General features: G+C 37.9%; 1 non-coding gene across 1 annotated transcript; it reads right to left on the bottom strand.

Annotated features, from left to right (window-relative positions):
• Positions 1-9,310: 9,310 nt before the first annotated feature.
• LOC112761522 (small nucleolar RNA R71) lies at positions 9,311-9,418 on the bottom strand. The gene has a single exon (XR_003181914.1). It is a non-coding gene; the product is annotated as a small nucleolar RNA R71 (small nucleolar RNA).
• Between the last annotated feature and the right edge of the window lie 316 nt (positions 9,419-9,734).

The following is a 9,734-nucleotide window of genomic DNA, read 5'->3' as shown; positions in this document are numbered from 1 at the left end:
CGCGATCGCATGGGGCATGCGATCGCGTGGGCCATTTTGTGCTAGACGCACAATGGCCGCACGATTCCAGCCCAACTCTCTGGACGTTGAATTCTTACGCCGATTTCCAGGTCACGCGGCCGCGTGGATGACGCGGTCGCGTGGGAAGTGTAGTTCGCCATTTGACGCGATCGCATGGGGCATGCGGTCGCGTCGCGCACCCTCTTTTTTTATATATATATGCAGAATGCGGAATGCAATATGCAGAATGCAGTGCTTAATGTGAATGCTATGCATGATTCCAGGTTCAATAAAATAAAATTCAAAAACAAACAAAACTAAATAAAATTAAAATTGCAAAAGAAACGATCATACCACGGTGGGTTGTCTCCCACCTAGCACTTTTAGTTAAAGTCCTTAAGTTGGACATTTGAAGAGCTTCCTGTTATGGTGGCTTGTGTTTAAATTCATCCAGAAATCTCCACCAGTGCTTGGAATGCCAATAGCCTCCGGGGTCCCAAACTAGGCATGTAAAGCTTCTGAGCAGCTTCAAACAGATTTTCAGTCTCCCGGGGTGACGAATGTCAGAATAGATTCCAGGATCCCAAGCCTTGTTTTTAAATCCGCCTCCGTCTTGATCTCCATGTTTCCATCCGGGCGGTTTAAAAAGTAAATTCTCACCATGGTAACCAAACATTTTCCGAGATCCATTCAATTGATTTTGATGCCAATCCGTGCACTTCGAGTTGAAGCATGGAACCTTATTGAACCTTGTGCACCAGCTCTGAGCACGAGCCATTTCCCTCTTACTCTTAAAGCCGCAGAGAGCTCTAAGCTGGCCATCTGTTTCAAGTAAACCATATTCAAGTGAATAAGTAAAGTTAAAAGTTAAGGATTGTACCCACTTGAAGCTTGTATTGGGTGGTAATGGCCTTGGGGAAGGTGTTTCTGGTGGTTCTGTAAATTCTGCTCCCTGGTAATCTTCTGTGAATTCTTCTACTTCTCTACAAGGATCTTCAAATGCATCTGAGTCCTGGTCAAAGTCTTCTATATCTTCCTCATCACTTGAGTCATAGATTGGAGGTTGAGAGAAATCTACCTCCGCGTCATCTTCGTATTCACTTGGGAAAGATTTTTCGATCTCAGAGAATTCACTTGCGGATGCAAGTTCATTACTAAGAGAGCTAGACTTGTGACTATCATCATCAAGGGAATTTGTGTCCTGGGTTATTCCGTCTAGTTCTTCATAAATGACTTGCCTTGGGGATTGTGCAATATCCTCCTTAGCATCAACTGTAACGTCCTTGATGGAGTTCTCCTCAGCTCTGGATTCCCATGGAGGTTCAGCATCTCCTAGATCTTCAACCAACTCTTCTTCTTGTACAATGACAGCTTCTTCTACTTGTTCTAGTACGAATTAATGCTCTGTCTTGTCCACTGGAGTTTCTAGTGTCTCCTTCATGCTACGCTCTTCATTAGATTGTCCACATGGGGCTGTGGTTGGTCCTTGAATGTTCGCGCGTCTATAAGCTAATTGAATCACTGCTTGCTCCAGTTGTCGAATGGTTGTTTGAAGTTTATTTACTGTTGCCTTGAGGTGAACCTCTGATTCTCGGGGTGATGGATTTGGATATGAAACATAGGGAAGTGGTGGTGCTTGGGAGTAATTAGATTGGAACTGGGGTGGAAAAGGATCATATGGTGGCGAATGGTGAAAAGAAGTTTGTGAGTGTGGTGGTTCGAGGTTATGTTGAGAGGATGGTCTATAGGCACGGGGTAGGGCTTGTTGGTAGTCACAAGGTTGTCCACCATATCTTTCAGCTGGGTATGCATTGTAGAATGGTCGTTGTCCATGATATCTTGGAGGGTGTTGTTGCCTGAAGGGTTGATTAGATCCTCTTGGCTCCATCCATCCTTGATTGGTTTGACCTTGATGCATATTCCTGCTACAACTTCTATTTCCTTCAACAAAATTAGAACCAAACTCAAAGAGAGGGGGGTGAGAGTCCATGGTAGCAAATAAAAATAAAAAGGAAAAACAAAAATAAATAAACACGCAAAAGAAAAATATGTACAATAACCAATAATAAGGCACACGTTAGCAGTTCTCCGGCAACGGCGCCATTTTGATGAGAGAACTTTTGCGTGGTCTAGAAAATTGCGGATAAATCCTCGTTGCAAGTATAGTTTCTAAACCTTCAAAAGTCCTTTCGTACAAAGTTTTGGTTGTCACAAGTAATAAACCCCTTAAAATTGATAACCGAGTATTTAACCTCGGGTCGTCTTCTCAAGGAACTGCAGGGAAGTATGTTCTTATTATTGGTTATGGAGATTGTAAAATTGGGGTTTCAAGAATGAGGAACGAGTAATTTGATGACAAGTAAATTAAATGGCAATTGAAAATAGATAAAGACTGTAAAGCAAACTTTTGGCAAGGTATGAGAAATTAGAGGTCCTATCCTAGCTATCCTTAGCAATGATGATGATGGTTGAATCCTAATTCCACTTTGTTAACTTTTACTAAGATAAAGGAAGGTCAAGGGATTAATTGGTTTGATCTTCGAATCCTATTTATTTCCTAAGAAAAGATTGGGATTATGGAAGTTCAATGCAATTAACAAAGATAACAATTATCAATTATGCTGTTGAATTGGATAACTCCTGAGTTACTGATTTCTTAACCAAGACCAAAAAGAGAAAAATAAATCTACTTGGAATAAAAATGTCTTCAGAGTAAAAGTAACAATAGCATGAATAAAAGAAATCAATATTAAACTGAAATACCTCAAATAACATTAATTCAAATAATCTGTAACATGAAAGGATTCATAAAGTAGCTTGCAAAAGTAAATAAAAGGAATATTGAACCTGATCAAAAGAGATAATCCTGAAAGTGAATGAAAATCCTAAATCTAAATCCTAATCCTAAAGAGAGAGAGAATTCTCTCCAAACTAAATCTAATTCATGGAAATTAAAAATTGGCGAGCTCTCCCTGAATGGATGCATTCCCTTACTTCATAACCTCTGGTCTATGCCTTCTAGACTTGGATTTGGGCCAAAAAGGGCTTCAGAAATCGCTGGGAGCGTTTTCTGCAATTTCTGGTGCGTGGCCTCTGTCACGCGGTCGCGTCATTCGGAGCTTTTCTTGCCACACGTTCGTGTCAGTTCTGCGACCGTGTCATGTGCGTTCTGCTTAAGGCGCGCGGTCGCGTCAGTCATGCGGCCGCGTCGCTGCTTCTTCGTGCTTGGCACGCGATCGCGTCGTCCATGCGATCGCGTGGATGCCAGTTTCTTCAAGGACTCCGTTTTGTGCTTTCCTTCCATTTTTGTATGTTTCCTTTCCATCCTTTGAATCATTCCTGCCTTAGAAGATCTGAAACTACTCAACACACTGATCATGGCATCGAATGGAATTAAAAGTGATTAAAATAATTAATTTAAAAGCATAGGAAACATGTTTTTCACATACATCACATAATAAGGAAGGAGAAGTAAAACCATGCAATTAATATGAATAAGTGGGTGAAGGATTGAATAAATCTCTCAAATTAGGCACAAAATTCATCATAAAATATGGGTTTATCAGCCCTCAACCACAAAATTCTCAAGTCCCACACTGCCACCAACCACCTCCATATAATCCAACTCCATATCCACCATGCCACCAATCTTATGTGCCTCATGAACAACCATATGAACCATACTTAGAACCACCACCCTTCCAACACCAATACCCTCAAACCCCTTTTAAACACTTACCTCCATACACACTATCTCAATATTCTCACCAATATGAACTACCTTTCATATATAAAGACATTTTCCAATTGATGTACCATATTTCTCTCCACAATCCTCAACAGAGAAAGTACTCCAATTGTTCCTTCAAGAGCAAGAAGAGTACCAAAAGCGGTAAGGAAACATCATGGATACCCCTAGCCGAAACTCTATCTCATTTAGCCTCAATACGCTCTTGTGACAATCCAAGCACTTTCATGTATGAATCCAAAGAGCCAACCTCAATTGAAGCATATGAAGTGAAAAGGAGTTTGGAACCTCAAGAGAAAGAAGCGAAGTTGAAGCATGAGTTGCAACAAGTGGAGGAAATTGAGATCAATGATTTGGAATGAGTGGTTGAAGAATTGGGAGAACTTGGGCAAGGGACAAGCTCCATTATTAAAAATGATCCCACACCAACCAATGATCTCATTGAGATTGTTGAGCCTTCCTCCATGAAGTGTGAAATTGACGTTAAGGAGGACCGTCCACAACCTCCAAGACATGATTTAAGCAATGAGAAAAATGAGGAAGAATTTGGTGAACTAGGAATAGAGCTTGAGGAGGCTTGTAAAGAGGTGGAGGTCACCCAAGAGGAGAAAAATAGAGTGAAAATCACATTACCAAAGTCATTAGAAGCCTCTCTTCCTAAGTCATCACCATCCAACACATAATTTGACTGGGTAAAATTCTTATCCTTTAGATTTCTTATCCCGCTTGAATATGGTTTGTTTGAAACTGATGGATAACTTAGAGCTTTTTGTGAGTTGAAGAGAAAGAGAGAAATAGATAGTGGTTGGCAACATGAATCAAAGCTCACTAAGGTTGAAACTTCAAGATTGGAATTCCAAGGTTGGTGCAATACTCAATTAAATAGATCTAGAAGGATGGTTTGGCATTCAAGGGAGAATTCTAAAGTCTTGTCATCCGGATGGAATCATGAGAGCTAACTAAAAGACGAGTGCAAAAATAAGATTTAGGATCTCGGGATACATAGTGAGGATCATCCATCTTGGGAGCTCCTAGCTTGTTTGAAACTTCATCAAAGCTTGGTGCACTTAATTGGAAATTCTGAAGATCATCGGAAGTCCAAGCATTGGTAGAAGTTTCAGGATGAGTTTAAACATAAGCCACCTTGACAAAGAGCTCACCAAAATGTCTAACTTAAGGAATATAACTAAAAGTGCTAGGTGGGAGACACCCCACCATGGTATGATCTTTCAATTTTTCCTTTTTGTATATAGTTGATTGAATAATTTAAATTTCTATTATTAGATAGATTTGCTAGGTTTTCTTAATGGTTTAATATGTTTAATAACGTTTGGTATTGTGTTAGTGATGAGCGGATAATTTATACGCTTTTTGGCATTGTTTTTAGTATGTTTTTAGTAGGATCTAGTTACTTTTAGGGATATTTTCATTAGTTTTTATGTTAAATTCACATTTCTGGACTTTACTATGAGTTTGTGTGTTTTTCTGTGATTTCAGGTATTTTCTGGCTGAAATTGAGGGACTTGAGCAAAAATCAGATTCAGAGGTTGAAGAAGGACTGCTGATGCTGTTGGATTCTGACCTCCCTGCACTCAAAGTGGATTTTCTGGAGCTACAGAACTTTAAATGGCGCGCTTCCAATTGCGTTGGAAAATAGACATCCAGGGCTTTCCAGAAATATATAATAGTCCATACTTTGGCAAAAAATAGATGATGTAAACTGGCGTTCAACGCCAGCTTTCTGCCCAAATCTGGCGTCCAGCGCCAGAAAAGGAGCCAAAACCAGAGTTGAACGGCCAAACTGGCACAAAAGCTGGCGTTCAACTCCAAGAAGGACCTCTACACGTGCAACACTCAAGCTCAGCCCAAGCACACACCAAGTGGGCCCCGGAAGTGGATTTATGCATCAATTACTTACTTCTGTAAACCCTAGTAGCTAGTTTATTATAAATAGTACCTTTTACTATTGTATTAGGCATCTTTTGATCAGCTTTTGATCTTTGATCAGTTGTATGCTATCTTAGATCACGTTTGAGGGCTGGCCTCTCGTCCATGCCTGGACTCTCACTTATGTATTTTTAACGGTAGAGTTTTTACACTCCATAGATTAAGGTGTGGAGCTCTGATGTTCCTCAAAGATTAATGCAAAGTACTACTGTTTTCTATTCAATTCATCTTGTTTCGCTTCTAAGATATTCATTCGTACTTCAATCTGAATGTGATTAACGTGACAATCATCATCATTCCCTATGAACGCGTGCCTGACAACCACTTCCGTTCTACCATAGACTGAATGAGTATCTCTTAGATCTCCTAACCAGAATCTTCGTGGTGTAAGCTAGAATGATGGCGGCATTCAAGAGAATCCGGAAGGTCTAAACCTTATCTGTGGTATTCCGAGTAGGATTCAATGATTGGATGACTGTGACGAGCTCCAAACTCGCGATTGCGGGGCGTTAGTGACAGACGCAAAAGGATAGTAAATCCTATTCCAGCATGATCGAGAACCGACAGATGAATAGCCGTGCCGTGACAGGGTGCGTTGAGCATTTTCACTGAGAGGATAAGATGAAGCCATTGACAAGGGTGATGCCTCCAGACGATTAGCCGTTCCATGACAGGGCATTGGATCATTTTCCCGAGAGATGACCGAAAGTAGCCATTGACAGTGGTGATGTATCACATAAAGCCAGCCATGGAAAGGAGTAAGACTGATTGGATGAAGATAGCAGGAAAGCAGAGGTTCAGAGGAACGAAAGCATTTCCATTCGCTTATCTGAAATTCTCACCAATGAATTACATAAGTATTTCTATCCCTATTCTATTAATTATTATTCGAAAACACCATTATCAATTTATATCTGCCTAACTGAGATTTGCAAGGTGACCATAGCTTGCTTCATACCAACAATCTCCGTGGGATTCGACCCTTACTCACGTAAGGTATTACTTGGACGACCCAGTGCACTTGCTGGTTAGTTACACGGAGTTGTGAACCATGGTCTTGGCATCATGTTTTTGGCACCATTTCCAGGGAAAGAAAGAGCAATGAATTTTACATAATTAAAGTGTAATCACAATTCCGCGTACCAAGTTTTTGGCGCCGTTGCCGGGGATTGTTTGAGTTTGGACAACTGACGGTTCATCTTGTTGCTCAGATTAGGTAATTTTCTTTTCGTTTTCTTTTCAAAAATTTTTCAAAAATATTTCAAAATTTTCTCCTTTGTTTTCGAAAAAAAAATAATATAAAAATGTTTTCAAAAAAAATTTTATTCAAAATTTTTAAGAATGAATTCTAGTGTTTCATGAAGCATGTGAAGTCTGGCTGGCTGTAAAGCCATGTCTAAATTTATTTGGACTGAGGCAGCAATTTGTTATCAAGAGCAAGCTAGTTGTTGCTAATCCACCTGCTGTTGTTCCTGATTCACCTGCTGAAGCTTGGCTGGCCATTGGCCATGTCTAGTGTTTTGGACCGGAGCTTTCATTGAAAGCTTAGCTGGCTAGTGAGCCATGTCTAATTCCTGGACTGAAGCTTTAGACTAAGAATGCAAGATTCCTGGAATTCATGTTAAAAATTTTGGAATCCTTATTTTTTCTTTTTCATATAATTTTCGAAAAAATCCAAAAAAAAAATTAGAAAATCAAAAAAATCAAAAACATTTTTTGTGTTTCTTGTTTGAGTCATGAGTCATGTCATAAGTTGGTGTCATTTGCATGTGCATCTTGCATTTTTCGAAAATTTCATGCATTCTTGGTGTTCTTCATGATCTTCAAGTTGTTCTTGGTAAGTCTTCTTGTTTGATCTTGATGATTTTTTGTTTTGTGTCTTTTATTATTTTTCATATGCATTCTTGAATTCTTAGTGTCTAAGCATTAAAGAATTCTAAGTTTGGTGTCTTGCATGTTTTCCTTGCATTAAAAATTTTTCAAAAATATGTTCTTGATGTTCATCATGATCTTCATAGTGTTCTTGGTGTTCATCTTGACATTCATAGCATTCTTGCATGCATCACATGTTTTGATCTAAAAATTTCATGCATTGCATCATTTTTCTTGTTTTTTCTTTCTCATCATAAAAATTTAAAAATAAAAAAAAATATCTTTCCTTTTTTCTCTCTTCAAATTCGAAAATTTGGATTGACTTTTTCAAAAATTTTTAAAATCAAGTTGTTTCTTATGAGTCAAATCAAATTTTCAATTTGAAAATCTTATCTTTTTCAAATATCTTTTTCAAAAATCAAATCTTTTTCAAATTTCTTAGTTATTCTCGAAAATTCCAAAAATATTTTTCAAAAATATTTTTCTTATTTTTATATCAAATTTTCGAAAATAACAATAACAATTAATGTTTTGATTCAAAAATTCCAAGTTTGTTACTTGTTAAGAAAGATTCAAACTTTGAGTTCTAGAATCATATCTTGTGATTTCGTATGAATCAAGTCATTAATTGTGATTTTAAAAATCAAATCTTTTTCAAAAACTAATTTCTATCATATCTTTTCAAAAATATCTTCTCATCTTATCTTTTTCAAAAATTTGATTTCAAAATATCTTTTCTAACTTCCTAACTTCTTATCTTTTCAAAATTTGTTCCAACTAACTAACTAACTTTTTGTTTGTTTCTTAACTTTTTCAAAACTACCTAACTAACTCTCTCTCTCTAATTTTCGAAAATATCTTCCCTCTTTTTCAAAAATTTCTTTTTTATTAACTAATTATTTTTATTTTTGATTTTAAAATTTTTCGAAAAAAAAATATACTAACCTTTTTCAAAAACTATTTTCGAAAATCACTAACTCTTTTTCAAAAATTATTTTCGAAAATTCTCCCTCTCTCATCTTATTCTATTTATTTATTCATTTACTAACATCTCATCTCACATCTCTACCCTCCTCACAGTTGTGTTTCTTTCTTTACATCACATTCTTTGTCTCCCTCTTTTCTTCCACTCACAAAGGGATCCCTATACTGTGGTATAAAGGATCCATATTATTATTATTATTTTTTCTGTGCCCTCTTCTTTGTCATATGAGCAGGAGCAAGGATAAGAACATTCTTGTTGAAGCAAGATCCAGAACCTGAAAGGACTCTGAAAAAAAATTAAGAGAAGCTAAATTACAACAATCCAGAGATAACCTTTCAGAAATTTTTGAATAGGAAGAGGAGATGGCAGCCGAAAATAATAATAATGCAAGGAGGATGCTTGGTGACTTTACTACACCTAATTCCAATTTACATGGAAGAAGCATCTCCATTCCTGCCATTGGAGCAAACAACTTTGAGCTGAAACCTCAATTAGTTTCTCTGATGCAGCAGAATTGCAAGTTTCATGGACTTCCATCTGAAGATCCTTTTTAGTTCTTAACTGAATTCTTGCAGATATGTGATACTGTTAAGACTAATAGAGTAGATCTTGAAGTCTACAGGCTCATGCTTTTCCCATTTGCTGTAAGAGACAGAGCTAGAATCTGGTTGGACTCTCAACCCAGAGATAGCCTGAACTCTTGGGATAAGCTGGTCACGGCTTTCTTAGCCAAGTTCTTTCCTCCTCAAAAGCTGAGCAAGCTTAGAGTGGATGTTCAGACCTTCAAACAGAAAGAAGGTGAATCCCTCTATGAAGCTTGGGAAAGATATAAACAGTTGACCAAAAAGTGTCCTTCTGACATGCTTTCAGAATGGACCATCCTGGATATATTATATGATGGTTTATCTGAGCTATCAAAGATGTCACTGGACACTTCTGCAGGTGGATCCATTCACCTAAAGAAAACGCCTGCAGAAGCTCAAGAACTCATTGACATGGTTGCTAATAACCAGTTCATGTACACTTCTGAGAGGAATCCTGTGAGTAATGGGACGCCTATGAAGAAAGGAGTTCTTGAAGTTGATACTCTAAATGCCATATTGGCTCAGAACAAAATATTGACTCAGCAAGTCAATATGATTTCTCAGAGTCTGAATGGAATGCGAGCTGCATCCAACAGTA

This window comes from Arachis hypogaea, chromosome 16, assembly GCF_003086295.3.
Source record: "Arachis hypogaea cultivar Tifrunner chromosome 16, arahy.Tifrunner.gnm2.J5K5, whole genome shotgun sequence".
NCBI lineage: Eukaryota > Viridiplantae > Streptophyta > Magnoliopsida > Fabales > Fabaceae > Arachis > Arachis hypogaea.
This window is presented reverse-complemented; position numbering and strand designations above follow the sequence as displayed.